The sequence below is a fragment of the Aythya ferina genome (assembly GCF_964211825.1).
Source record: "Aythya ferina genome assembly, contig: HAP1_SCAFFOLD_97, whole genome shotgun sequence".
NCBI classification, from domain to species: Eukaryota; Metazoa; Chordata; class Aves; order Anseriformes; family Anatidae; genus Aythya; species Aythya ferina.
Genome location: NW_028181421.1, coordinates 536,263 through 551,968, shown reverse-complemented (window position 1 = coordinate 551,968; position 15,706 = coordinate 536,263).

Genomic DNA, 15,706 nt, shown 5'->3' with positions numbered 1-15,706 from the left:
TACTCTTAACCTTAACCTTAGCTGTAACCTAATACTTACCCTTACGTTTCCCTCACCCTAACCCTAAAATTAACCCTAACCATTACCCTAACACTTAACCTTACCCTAACCCTAAAATTACTCGTACAATTACCCTTACGCTTACCCTTACCCTTAACCTAAGCCTAAACCATACAGTAAACCTTACCCTTTCTGCTACACTTACCCTTAGCCTAAATCTAAACCTTACTCTTACCCTTAGCCTAATCTTTACCCTTAACCTAACCCTAACCCTAAACCTTATCCCAGCCCTTACCCTGATCCTTACATTAACCCTAACCCTTACCCTATAACTTACACTTACTCTTAACCGTAACCTTACCCTTAACCATTACACTAACACTTACCCTTACGTTTCCCTCAACCTAACCCGAAAATTAACCCTAACCATTACCCTAACACTTACCCTTACCCTAACCCTAACCGTAACTCTAACCCTTACTGTAACCCTTACCCTGACCCATACCCTTACACTTACCCTTACCCTAAGCCTTTCCCTTACCATGACCCATACCCTAACACGTACTTGTAGCCTTAACCTTACCGTTCCCCTTACCCTTACCTTTACTGTCTCCGTTACCCTTACACTTACACTTAACATAAACCTTAACCTTAACCTAACTCTTATCATAAGCCATACAACAACACTTACATGTAAATTTACGCTTGACTTACCCTAGCAATTACTCGTACAATTACCCTTAACCTTACTATTAAGCTAACCCTAAACCTTACCCTTATCCTAACATTTACCCTTATCCTAAACCTTACACTTTCTGCTGCACTTACCGTTTGCCTAATTCTAAATCTTACCCTAACCCTCACCCTTACCTAAATCTAACCATTACCCTAAGCCTCACCCTTACCCTTACCATTATACTTACTTTTACCCTTAACCTAAACCTTACCCCAACCGTTACCCTGACCCTTACATTAACCCTAACCCTTACGCTAACCCTAACCCTAACCCTAACCCTAACCCTAACCCTAACCCTAACCCTAACCCTAACCCTAACCCTAACCCTGACCCTGACCCTGACCCTGACCCTAACCCTAACCCTAACCCTAACCCTAACCCTTACTCTAAACCTAACCCTTAACCTAAACCTTACACTTAATCTTATCTTTAACCTTACCCTTAAACTAATACATACCCTTACGTTTCCCTCATCATAACCCTAAAATTAACCGTAACCATTACCCTAACACTTATACTTACCTAACCCTAAACCTTACTCTAACTTTTACCCTGAGCCAGAACCTTAGACTTCCCCTACCCCTTCCCCTTACTAATACCGTTACCATAACCCTTACCCATACACTTACAGTTACCATTAACCTTACCCTTACCCTAACACTTACCCTTACCCTATCCCTTACACTTATCTTATCCATACAAATTACGCTTTCCCTAACACTTAACCTTAACCTAACCCTAACCCTAAACCTTACCTGAACCCTTACTCTGACCCTTACATTAACCCTTACCCTAAAACTTACACTTAACCTTAACCTTACCCTTAACCTTAACCTAATACTTACCCTTACTTTTCCCTCACCCTAACCCTAAAATTAACCCTAACCATTACCCCAACACTTACCCTTACCCTAACCCTTACCCTTACCATAACCCATACTCTAACACATACTTCTACCCGTACCCGTACCCTTACGGTAACTCTTACCCTTACCGTAACCCTTACCGTTACCGTTACCGTTACCGTGGCCCTTACCCTTACCCTTACCCTTACCCTTACCCTTACCCTTACCCTTACCCTTACCCTTACCCTTAACCTTACCCTAACCCTAAATCTTACCCTTATCCTAACACTTACCCTTACCGTAAAACTTACCCTTTCTGCTACACTTACCCTTAGCGTAAATCTAAACCTTACACTTACCCTTAGCCTTATCCTCACCCTTACCCTTACCCATACCCTTATTCTTACCCTTTCCCTAACCCTTACCTTTACACTTACGGTTACCATTAACCTTACCCTTACCCTAACACTTATCCTTAACCTAACCCTTACCCTAAACCTTACCCCAACCCTTACCCTGACCCTTACATTAACCCTAACCCTTACCCTAAACCTTACACTTACTCTTAACCTTAACCTTACCCTTAACATTAACCTAATACTTACGCATACGTTTTCCTGACTTTAACCCTAAAACTAACCCTAACCATTACCCTAACACTTAACCTTACCCTAACCCTAACCCTAACCCTTACTCTAACCCTTACCCTGACCTGTACCCTTACACTTACCCTTACCCTTATACTCACCCTAATTCTTACCCATACCATAACCCATACCCTAACACATATTTGTACCCTTAACCTTACCATTACCCTTAACCTTACCCTTACCCTTACTCTATCCCTTACCCTTACGCTTACCCTTAATATAAACCTTACCCTTGACCTTACCCTTACCATAAGCCATACAACAACACTTACATGTACACTTACATGTACACTTACGCTTACACTTACCCTAGCAATTCCTCGTACAATTACCCTTACCCTTACCCTTAACCGAAGCCGAAACATTAAACCTTACAGTAAACCTTACCCTTTCTGCTACACTTACCCTTAGCCTAACCCTCACCCTTACCCTTACCCATACTCTTATTCTTACCCTTACCCTAACCCTTACCTTTACACTTACGGTTACCATTAACCTTACCCTTACCCTAACGCTTATCCTTAACCTAACCCTTACCCTAAACCTTACCCCAACCCTTACCCTGACCCTTACATTAACCCTAACCCTTACCCTAAATCTTACACTTACTCTTAACCTTAACCTTAGCTGTAATCTAATACTTACCCTTACGTTTCCCTCACCCTAACCCTAAAATTAACCCTAACTATTACCCTAACACTTACCCTTACCCTAACCCTTACTGTAACCCTTACAATGAACCATACGCTTACACATACCCTTACCCTTACTCTTACTCTACCCTTACCCTTACCATAGCCCATACTCTAACACATACTTCTACCCTTAACCTTACTGTTACCCTTACCCTTACTCTATTTGTTACTCTTACGCTTATCCTTAACATAAAACTTACTCTTAACCTTACCCTTACCATAAGCCATAGAACAACACTTACATGTTCACTTACGTTTCCACTTACCCTGGCAACTACTCGTACAATTAACCTTACCCTTACCCTTACCAAACCATTACCCTTACCCTTAACCTAATCCTCAACCTTACACTTATCCTAGCACTTACCCTTACCGTAATCCTTACCCTTTCTGCTACACTTACTCTTTGCCTAATTCTAAACCTTACCCTACACTCACCCTTACCCTTATCATAATGCTTACATTAACCCTTAACCTAAACCTTACCCCAACCCTTACCCTGACCCTTACATTAACGCTAAGCCTTACCCTAAACCTTACACTTACTCTTAACCTTAACTTTACTCTTAACATTAACCTAATACTTACGCATATGTTTTCCTGACTTTAACCCTTAAATTTACCCTAACCATTACCCTAACACTTAACCTTAACCTAACCCTAAAATTACTCGTACAATTACCCTTACCCTTACCCTTAACCTAAGCCTAAACCTTACAGTAAACCTTACCCTTTCTGCTACACTTACCCTTAGCCTAAATCTAAACCTTACACTTACCCCTACTGTAACCCTCACCCTTATCATTACCAATACCCTTACTCTTACCCTTACCCTAACCCTTCTCCTTACACTTACTGTTACCTTTAACATAACCCTTACCCTAACACTTACACTTATCCTTATCCATGCCCTTACCCTTACCCTTATCTTTACCCTTAACCTAACCCTAACCCTAAACCTTATCCCAGCCTTTACCCTGACCCTTACATTAACCGTAACCCTTACCTTAAAGCTTACACTTACTCTTAACCTTAACCTTACCCTTAACCATTACCCTAACACTTACCCTTACATTTCCCTCACCCTAAGTCCTAAAATTAACCCTAACCATTACCCTAACACTTACCCTAACCCTTACCCTAACCCTAACCCTAACCCTTACTCTAACCCTAACCCTTAACCTAAACCTTACACTTAATCTTAAGTTTAACCTTACACTTAATCTTAACTTTAACCTTACCCTTAAACTAATACATACCCTTACGTTTCCCTCATCATAACCCTAAAATTAACCGTAACCATTACCCTAACACTTATCCTTACCTAACCCTAACCCTAACCCTTACTCTAACTTTAAACCCTGACCCGTAACCTTAGACTTCCCCTTACCCTTCCCCTTACGCTTACCCTTACCCTAACCCTTACCCTTACACTTACGGTTACCATTAACCTTACCCTTACCCTAACACTTACTCTTACCCTATCCCTTACACTTATACTTATCCATACAACTTACGTTTACCCTAACACTTAACCTTAACCTAACCCTAACCCTAAACCTTACCTGAACCCTTACCCTGACCCTTACATTAACCCTTACCCTAAAACTTACACTTAACCTTAACCTTACCCTTAACCTTAACCTAATACTTACCCTTACTTTTCCCTCAGCCTAATCCTAAAATTAACCCTAACCATTACCCCAACACTTACCCTTACCCTAACCCTTACCCTTACCATAACCCATACTCTAACACATACTTCTACCCGTACCCGTACCCTTACGGTAACCCTTACCCTTACCGTAACCCTTACCCTTACCCTACCCTTACCCTTACCCTTACTCTTACCCTTACCCTTACCCTTACCCTTACCCTTTCCCTTTCCCTTACTCTTACCCTTACCCTTACCCTATCCCTTACCCTTACCCTAACCCTAAACCTTACCCTTATCCTAACACTTACCCTTACCGGAAACCTTACCCTTTCTGCTACCATTACCCATACCCTTATTCTTACCCTTACCATAACCCTTACCTTTACACTTACGGTTACCATTAACCTTACCCTTACCCTAACACTTATCCTTAACCTAACCCTTACGCTAAACCGTACCCCAACCCTTATCCTGACCCTTACATTAACCCTAACCCTTACCCTAAACCTTACACTTACTCTTAACCTTACCCTTAACATTAACCTAATACTTACGCATACGTTTTCCTGACTTTAACCCTTAAACTAATACTAACCATTACCCTAACACTTAACCTTACCCTAACCCTAACCTTACTCTAACCCTTACCCTTACACTTACCCTTACCCTTACCCTTTTACTTACCCTAATTCTTACCCATACCATAATCCATACCCTAACACATATTTGTACCCTTAACCTTACCGTTACCCTTAACCTTACCCTTACCCTTACTCTATCCGTTACCCTTACGCTTACTCTTTACATAAACCTTACTTTTGACCTTACCCTTACCATAAGCCATACAACAACACTTACATGTACACTTACGCTTACACTTACCCTAGCAATTCCTAGTACAATTACCCTTACCCTTACCCTTACCCTTAACCTAAGCCGAAACCTTAAACCTTACAGTAAACCTTACCCTTTCTGCTACATTTACCCTTAGCCTAAATCTAAACCTTACTTTAAATCTTACTAAACATTACTTTAAATCTTACCCTTACTGTAACTCTCACCCTTATCATTACCAATACCCTTTCTCTTACCCTTACCCTAACCCTTCTCCTTACACTTACTGTTACCTTTAACATTACCCTTACCCTAACACTTACACTTATCCTTATCCATGCCCTTACCCTTACCCTAATCCTTACCCTTAACCTAACCCTAACCCTAAACCTTACCCCAGCCCTTACCCTGACCCTTACATTAACCCTAACCCTTACCCTAAAACTTACACTTACTCTTAACCATAACCTTACCCTTAACATTAACCTAATACTTACCCTTACGTTTCCCTCACCCTAACCCTAAAATTAACCCTAACCATTACCCTAACACTTACCCTTACCCTAACCCGAACCGTAACTCTAACCCTTACTCTAACCCTTACCCTGACCCATGCCCTTACACTTACCCTTACCCTAAGCCTTTCCCTTAGCATAACCCATACCCTAACACGTACTTGTAGCCTTAACCTAACCGTTCCCCTTACCCTTACCCTTACCTTTACTGTCTCCGTTACCCTTACACTTACACTTAACAGAAACCTTAATCTTAACCTAACCCTTATCATAAGCCATACAACAACACTTGCATGTGCGCTTACGCTTGTACTTACCCTAGCAATTACTCGTACAATTACCCTTAACCTTACTATTAAGCTAACCCTAAACCTTACCCTTATCCTAACACTTACCCTTATCCTAAACCTTACCCTTTCTGCTACACTTACCCTTTGCCTAATTCTAAATCTTACCCTAACCCTCACCCTTACCTAAATCTAACCATTACCCTAACCTTCACTCTTACCCTTACCATTATACTTACTTTTACCCTTAACCTAAACCTTACCCCAACCCTTACCCTGACCCTTACATTATCCCTAACCCTTACCCTAACCCTAACCCTAACCCTAACCCTAACCCTAACCCTAACCCTAACCCTAACCCTAACCCTAACCCTAACCCTAACCCTAACCCTAACCCTAACCCTAACCCTAACCCTTACTCTAACCTTAACCCTTAACCTAAACCTTACACTTAATCTTAACTTTAACCTTACCCTTAAACTAATACATACCCTTACGTTTCCCTCATCATAACCCTAAAATTAACCGTAACCATTACCCTAACACTTATCCTTACCGAACCCTAACCCTAACCCTTACTCTAACTTTTACCCTGACCCGGACCCTTAGACTTCCCCTTCCCCTTACTCTTCCCCTTACTCTTACCCTTACCCTAACACTTACGGTTACCATTAATCTTACCCTTACCCTAACACTTACCCTTACCCTATCCCTTACACTTATCCTTATCCATACAACTTACGCTTACCCTAACACTTAACCTTAACCTAACCCTAACCCTAAACCTTACCTGAACCCTTACCCTGACCCTTACATTAACCCTTACCCTAAAACTTACACTTAACCTTAACTTTACCCTTAACCTTAACCTAATACTTACCCTTACGTTTCCCGCACCCTAACCCTAAAATTAACCCTAACCATTACCCCAACACTTACCCTTACCCTAACCCTTACCCTTACCATAACCCATACTCTAACACATACCTCTACCCGTACCAGTACCCTTACGGTAACCCTTACCCTTACCGTAACACTTACCCTTACTGTTACCGTTACCATTGCCCTTACCCTTACCCTTACCCTTACCCTTACTCTTACCCTTACCCTATACCTTACCCTTAACCTAAACTTAAAGCTTACCCTTATCCTAACACTTACCCTTACCGTAAACCTTACCCTTTCTGCTACATTTACCCTTAGCGTAAATCTAAACCTTACACTTACCCTTAGCCTAAACCTCACCCTTACCATTACCCATACCCTTATTCTTACCCTTTCCCGAACCCTTACCTTTACACTTACGGTTACCATTAACCTTACCCTTACCCTAACACTTATCCTTAACCTAACCCTTACCCTAAACCTTACCCCAACCCTTACCCTGACCCTTACATTAACCCAAACCCTTACCCTAAACCTTACACTTACTCTTAACCTTAACCTTACCCTTAACATTAACCTAATACTTACGCATACGTTTTCCTGACTTTAACCCTAAAACTAACCCTAACCATTACCCTAACACTTAACCTTACCCTAACCCTAACCCTAACCCTTACTCTAACCCTTACCCTGACCTGTACCCTTACACTTACCCTTACCCTTATACTTACCCTAATTCTTACCCATACCATAACCCATACCCTAACACATATTTGTACCCTTAACCTTACCGTTACCCTTAACCTTACCCTTACCCTTACTCTATCCCTTACCCTTACGCTTACCCTTAACATAAACCTTACCCTTGACCTTACCATACCATAAGCCATACAACAACACTTACATGTACACTTACGCTTACACTTACCCTAGCAATTACTCGTACAATTACCCTTACTCTTACCCTTACCCTTAACCTAAGCCGAAACCTTAAACCTTACAGTAAACCTTACCCTTTCTGCTACACTTACCCTTAGCCTAAATCTAAACCTTACACTTACCCTTACCTTAACCCTATACTTACCCTTACGTTTCCCTCACCCTAACCCTAAAATTAACCCTAACCATTATTCCAACACTTACCCTTACCCTGACCCATACCCTTACACTCACCCTTACCCTTACATTACCCTAACTCTTACCCATACCATAACCCATACCATAACACATATTTGTACCCTTACCCTTACTCTATCCGTTACCCTTACGCTTACCCTTAACATAAACCTTACCATTAATCTTACTCTTACGCTAACCCTTACCCTTACCCTTATCCTTATCCATACCCTTAACCTTACACCAACCCTTCCCCTTAAGCTGAACCTAACCCTAAACCTTACCCCAAACCTTTCCCTGAACTTTACCCCTTCCCTGAAGCCTTACCCTTAACCTAAACCTTACACTTAATCTTAACCTTAACCTTACCCTTAACCTTAAGCTAGTACTTAACCTTACATTTTTCTCACCCTAATCCTAAAATTAACCCTAACCATTACCCTAACACTTAACCGTTACACTTACCCTTATTCTATCCATTACTCTTACGCTTTCCCTTAACATAAACCTTACCCTTACCATAAGCCATACATCAACACTTACATGTACACTTACGCTTACACTTATCCTAGCAATTACTCGTACAATTACCCTTAACCTAACCATAAACATTAAGGATAAGCTTAAGGGTCACCCTTAAGGTTAACGTTATCCTAACACTTACACTTAAGTTGAGGATAAGGGTTAGAGTAAGGATAAGTGTTAGGGTAATGGTTAGGCTAATTTTAGGTTTAGGGTGAGGGAAACATAAGGGTAAGTATTAGGTTAAGTTTAAGGATAAGGTTAAGAGTTATGGTAAGGGTTAGGTTTAATGTAAGGGTAAGGGTTTGGGAAACGTTTAGGATAAGGGTAAGAGAAGGGATAATGGTAAGGGTAAGGATGATGTTTAGTGTAAGGGTTAGATTTAGTTAAGGGTAAGGGTTAGTGTAAGTTTTAGAGTAAGGGTAAGTGTAAGGGTATGTGTAAAAGTACGGGTCATTGTAAGGGTTTGAGTAAGGGTTAGGGTAAGGGTAAGTGTTAGGGTAATGGTTAGGGTTAATTTTAGGGTTAGGGTGAGGGAAACGTAAGAGTAAGTATTAGGTTACAGCTAAGTTTAAGGTTAAGAGTAAGTGTAAGGTTTAGTGTAAGGATTAGGGTTAATGTAAGGGTCAAGGTAAGGGTTGGGGTAAAGGTTTAGGTAAAGGGTAAAAATATGTATATTGTAAGGGTGAGGGGTTAGGGTAATGGTTAGATTTTAGTTAGATTTAGGTAAGGGTGAGGGTTCGGGTAAGGTTTAGAATTAGGCAAAGGGTAATTGTAGCAGAAAGGGTAAGGTTTAGGATAAGGGTAAGTGTTAGGATAAGGGTAAGGTTTAGGGTTAGCTTAATAGTAAGGTTAAGGGTAATTGTACGAGTAATTGCTAGGGTAAGTGCAAGCGTAAGTGTACGTGTAAGTGTTGTTGTAGGGCTTATGGTAAGGGTAAGGTCAAGGGTAAGGTTTATGTTAAGGGTAAGCGTAAGGGTAACGGATAGTGTAAGGGTGAGGGTAAGGTTAAGGGTAACAGTAAGGTTAAGGGTACAAATATGTGTTAGGGTATGGGTAAGAATTAGGGTGAGTATAAGGGTAAGGGTAAGTGTAAGGGTACAGGTCAGGGTAAGTGTAAGAGAAAGGGTTAGGGTTAGGGTTAGGGTAAGGTTAAGTGTTAGGGTAATGGTTAGGGTTAGTTTTAGGGTTAAAGTCAGGAAAACGTATGCGTAAGTATTAGGTTAATGTTAAGGGTAAGGTTAAGGTTAAGAGTAAGTGTAAGGTTTAGGGTAAGGGTTAGGGTTAATGTAAGGGTCAGGGTAAGGGTTGGGGTAAGGGTTAGGTTAAGGATAAGTGTTAGGGTAAGGGTAAGGTTAATGGTAACCGTAAGTGTAAAGGTAAGGGTTCGGGAAAGGGTAAGAATAAGGGTATGGGTAAGGGTAAGGGTGAGGTTTAGGCTAAGGGTAAGTGTAAGGTTTAGATTTAGGCATAGGGTAAGTGTAGCAGAAAGGGTAAGGTTTACGGTAAGGGTAAGTGTTTGGATAAGGGTAAGGTTTAGGGTTAGGGTAAGGGTAAGGGTAAGGGTAAGGGTAAGGGTAAGGGTAAGGGTAAGGGTAAGGGTAAGGGTAAGGGTAAGGGCCACGGTAACGGTAACGGTAAGGGTAAGGGTTACGATAAGTGTAAGGGTTACCGTAAGGGTAAGGGTTACCGTAAGGGTACGGGTACGGGTAGAAGTATGTGTTAGAGTATGGGTTATGGTAAGGGTAAGGGTTAGGGTAAGGGTAAGTGTTGGGGTAATGGTTAGGGTTAATTTTAGGGTTAGGGTGAGGGAAAAGTAAGGGTAAGTATTAGGTTAAGGTTAAGGGGAAGGTTAAGGTTAAGTGTAAGTTTTAGGGTAAGGGTTAATGTAAGGGTCAGGGTAAGGGTTCAGGTAAGGTTTAGGGTTAGGGTTAGGTTAAGGTTAAGTGTTAGGGTAAGCGTAAGTTGTATGGATAAGGATAAGTGTAAGGGATAGGGTAAGGGTAAGTGTTAGGGTAAGGGTAAGGTTAATGGTAACCGTAAGTGTAAGGGTAAGGGTTAGGGTAACGGTATTAGTAAGGGGAAGGGGTAGGGGAAGTCTAAGGTTCTGGCTCAGGGTAAAAGTTAGAGTAAGGGTTAGGGTTAGGTAAGGAGAAGTGTTAGGGTAATGGTTATGGTTAATTTTAGGGTTATGATGAGGGAAACGTAAGGGTATGTATTAGTTTAAGGGTAAGGTTAAAGATAAGATTAAGTGTAAGGTTTAGGATAAGGCTTAGGGTTAGAGTAAGGGTTAGGGTTAGGGTTAGGGATAGGGTTAGGGTTAGGGTTAATGTAAGGGTCAGGGTAAGGGTTGGGGTAAGGGTTAGGTTAGGGTTTGGGTAAGGGTTACGATACACCCTTATTCCCATGCTGTGGCAGATGGGTGCATACCCAACAGTTCGTCTTATTAGTTACTTGAGAAATTGTTTGTATTAAGGTCAGGTGTAAGTTCTCATCCCAAGTTGCCCACCCCAAATCCGAGAACCGCACCCCTGCAATCATTAGGATCTGGAAAACCGTAATTTTGTTGGTCCAATTGGAGTGGTGGTCCATATCCTCGCCGGGGCCTTCTTCACCCTTGAATTGTGGATCCAAGCTGCTTGCTTCTTAATCTTAATGGCGGTGTGTGTTGTCAGTAATACTTGGTATGGTCCCATCCACTTTCCTTTCATTTTTCCTGTAGGGGTTGTCCTGAAAAAGTCTTTATATATATATAATCCCCGAGCTTAAAGGGGTGGATTGGTTGATCCAACCCTCTAGCCCTGGTCCCTAAAACAAATGTAAGTACTTTATTTAATTGTTTCTGAAGTTCAGTTATATAAGCATATAAATATTCTGATCCTAACTGCGTTAGGTCCTCTCCACTAAATAGAAATTGCTATGGCCTTCCATATAAGATTTTGAAGGGACTCAAATTTCCTTTTATTCTAGGTTTAACTCTAATTCCAAGTAATGCTAAAGGGAGGGATTGAGGCCATGACAAATTAGCTTCTTATCCAATTTTAGCTATTTATTGTTTAATTAAATGGTTCATTTTTTCTACCTGTCCACTTGCCTGTGGTCTATAAGGAGTATGCAGTTGCCAATCTATCTTTAGAATCTTACTTATCTGTTCTACCACTTGTGCACAAAAATGTGAAACTCTATCAGAAGACATTGCTACTAGAATCCCAAAGCATGGTATTATTTCATTTAACAAGACTTTAACCACTTCTCTTGCTTTGTTTGTTCGACAGGGAAAGGCTTCAGGCCTTCCTGAAAACGTGTCAGTCAGAACCAGTAAATAATGATACCCCCCTTTTCTAGGGAGTTCTGAAAAATCAATTTGCCACTGTTGCCCCGAATAATTTCCTTTACCAATCGGTAAAGGAAAAATTCCAAATTTTATTCTATCCTTGGTATTGGGGTTATTGTGTAAGCAAATGCTACATTGTTGAGTTACTTGTTTTATCATATCGTCCCACTAATGTCTGACTCAGGCTCTTATGCAGTGTGCCAGCTCCCCAATGCGTTTTATTGTGTTCTGTAAGAACTATGGGCCATGTCAAACTAGAGGGTATTACTATGGGGTTATCTTTTAAATATACTCATCCATCTGGTTTCATTTTACCTTTCAAATCTTCAATTAATTTTAAGTCTTCTTTTGTATAATTTGGATATAGTTTGGATTTTACCGTCTGGTATCAAAGACAATGCCTTCACCTCAGTTATTTCAGCTGCCTGCTTAGCCTCTGCCAATCGATTTTCCAATTTCAAAATCGCTGTTCCCCTTTTGGTGTCCCTGACAATGCATGATAGCTACCTTTTCTGGTTGTTTTACAGCCTCTAACAATTTTAAAATTTCTTCAGCATACTTTGTGTTTTCACTGAGCGGTCAGCAATCCATGTTCTTTCCAAATTGCTCCATGAGCATGTACCACGCCGAATGTATATTTAGAATCTGTCCAAATATTTACCCTTTTTCCCGCTGCCAGTTCCAATGCTCTCGTGAGAGCAACTATCTCCGCCTTTTGAGCTGATGTTCCAGGGGGTAAAGGCTTAGACTCGATTACCTGCTGAGTAGTTGTTATAGCATATCCAGCTTTACGTTGTCTTTGCGTAACAAAACTGCTCCCATCCGTGAACCAAGTTTCTTCCGCATCTTCCATGGGCTCCTCCTTAAGGTCTGGTCGGCTGGAATACACAGTCTCTAGAGTTTCTAAACAATCGTGAATCGCAGCTTGTGCCGGAGCATCACTAAGAAAAGAGGCTAGATTCACAATATGAATTATCACAATTTCCACGTCGTCCTGTTCTACCAATATTGCTTGATATTTCAAAATCATCAATTCTTGTTTAAGTTGTTTAAAGACTTTTTGTGCTTCTCCAGTCCAGACTAACTTTGACTGGTTAATCTTTATCAATTCACATAGAGGCTTTACCAATAGTCCATAATTATAAATCCAAAGGCGACACCAACCTGTCATTCCTAAAAAGCTTTGTAGCTCCTTTACCATTTGAGGTTCTGGAGTCCGGCAAATGACTTCCTTATGTTCAGTTCCTAGTTCTCGTTGTCCTTCCGAAATTTCAAATCCCAGATAGGTCACACTTTGTTGAGCCAGCTGGACTTTCTGTCAAGAGACTTGATATCCATTTAAACCCAGAAAATTAAGACGACTTATAGTCCATTGAATACAACTCCCTTTAGTCTCGGTAGCTATTAAGAGATCATCTACATATTGTAACAAAGCACCTTCAGTGTCCGGAGGTATCCATGTTTCGAGTTCCCTTGCTAATTGGTTTCCAAAAATAGTGGGGCTATTCTTGAATCCTTGAGGTAGTAATGTCCACGTAAGCTGCGTCTTTCTGCCTGAATCGGGATTTTCCCATTCAAAGGCGAATAGGTTTTGGCTTTCTGTGGCTAAGCCTAGGCAGAAGAAGGCATCTTTTAAATCCAGTACGGTAAACCAGACTTGACTATTCTTTAATTTAGTCAGCAAAGTATAAGGGTTTGCCACTACTGGATGTATATCCTCAGTGATTTTATTTATGGCCCTCAAATCCTGAACTAGCCTATAGCTTTTTCATCTGCCTTTTTAATTGGCAATATGGGTGCATTGGATTCTGATTCGCATTCAATCAATAATCCATACTGTAAAAATTGATCAATTATCTCTTTAATTCCTTTCCTATCTTCTATCCTCAAAGGATATTACTTAACCTTAACGGGTTTCTCTCCTGGCTTTAATTTAATAATTATTAAGGTCACATTTTTAGCTCTTCCAGGGACTTCAGTAGCCCAAACTCCTGGACATACTTGATCTGTGATCTCTAAAGGTATTTCACTTTTAGGGTCAGTTTGTATTAGTGCCAAGCTTAACACATTTATTAGTTGTTCTTCTCCTGTTCTTAATTCCATTTTCCCCTTTTCAAAGACAATTTCTGCTCCTACTTGCTCTAATAAATCTCTACCTAAGAGTGCCCATGAGGAGCTAGGCATAGATAAAAATCTGTGTATGCCCCATTGTTTCCCTAACTTGTACTTCAAAGGTTCACAAAAATAAGCCTTTTCGGTTACACCTTGTCCTGGTTTCAGTTAGAACAGAGTTAATTTTCTTCCTAGTAGCTGGGAGAATGCTATGTTTTGGCTTAGGGTGAGAAGAGTGCTGGTAACACCCCAATGTTTTAATTGTTGCAGAGCAATGCTTATACCAAGCCAAGGACATCTCAGCTTCTTGCTCTGTCCTGCCAACAGGCAGGCTGGGGGTGCAGTAAGAGCTGGGAGGGGACAGACCCAGGACAGGTGACCCAAACTAGCCAAAGGGGTATTCCATAGCATCTGACGTCAGGCTAAACAATACATAGGGGTGGCTAGCCAGGGGGAGGGGGCCGGACTGCTCGGGGTTAGGCTGGGCATCGGTCAGCGGGTGGTGAGCAATTGCATTGTGCATCACTTGTTTGTACACATCATTAGTAGTGGTACTATTATCATCATTGTATTATTATTATTATTATTATTATTATTATTATTATTATTATTTTGTCTTATTAAACTGTCTTTATCTCAACTCACAGGCTTCACTTTCCATTTCTCTCCCCCGTCCCAGAGAGGGAGGGGGAGGGGGAGCGAACAGCTGCGTGGTGTTTAGCTGCCGGCCGGGTTAAACCACGACACACCTTTTACCCTAACATAATAATTCTGTGAAGGCATTAATGCTTGATTTAGAACTGAATACGTTGCCCCATAGCAATAAGAAATTTCACTTCCATTCCTCCCCTAGCTTCATTATAACCAGTGGAGGATCCGCTAGGGTAGATTCCCCAGGTCCCCGTTATTCCTGTTGAAATCAGGGGTTGATTACCCTAGGAAAAGGCTAGTCAATTTGTCCTCCAAAGCCAGGTCCAAACCGTTTTGTTTTATTTATTTATTTATTTATTTATTTATTTATTTTCATTACATTTCAGAGTTGGTCCAAAAATTCCATAGGGCTTTCTTTTAGACCTTGTTGGAAGCATATTCTCAATTCCCAATTCATCCAGGTTTTAGTATTTACTTAACCGTTCATGATTTTCAGGATGATTCGGGTCTTAGTGGGGGTCGGTCAGGGGAATGCAATTGTCCACAGTTCCCTGAACGGTCCCATCAGCAATCTGAGCTCGCACATGAACTCAGGTTGTTTTAAGAGTTGACCTCTTTTCTGTTTCTGTGACAACTCTCTCAGACCGATCATGGTCCCTTTGCCCTAAAGGGCTAACACCCATGATTTTAAGATCTCTGCCTCGGGCAGAGGCAGAACTATTAACATTCCTACATCCTCTTTCCCTGCTCATTCAACTTCAAACACCTTTAACACTTTCAACAACCCTTTTAACACTTCCTTTATCTTTCTCCAGCCTGTACTTCTCTAATGCCAACATCAAAGGTTCAGTCAGGGGCCAACTTAAT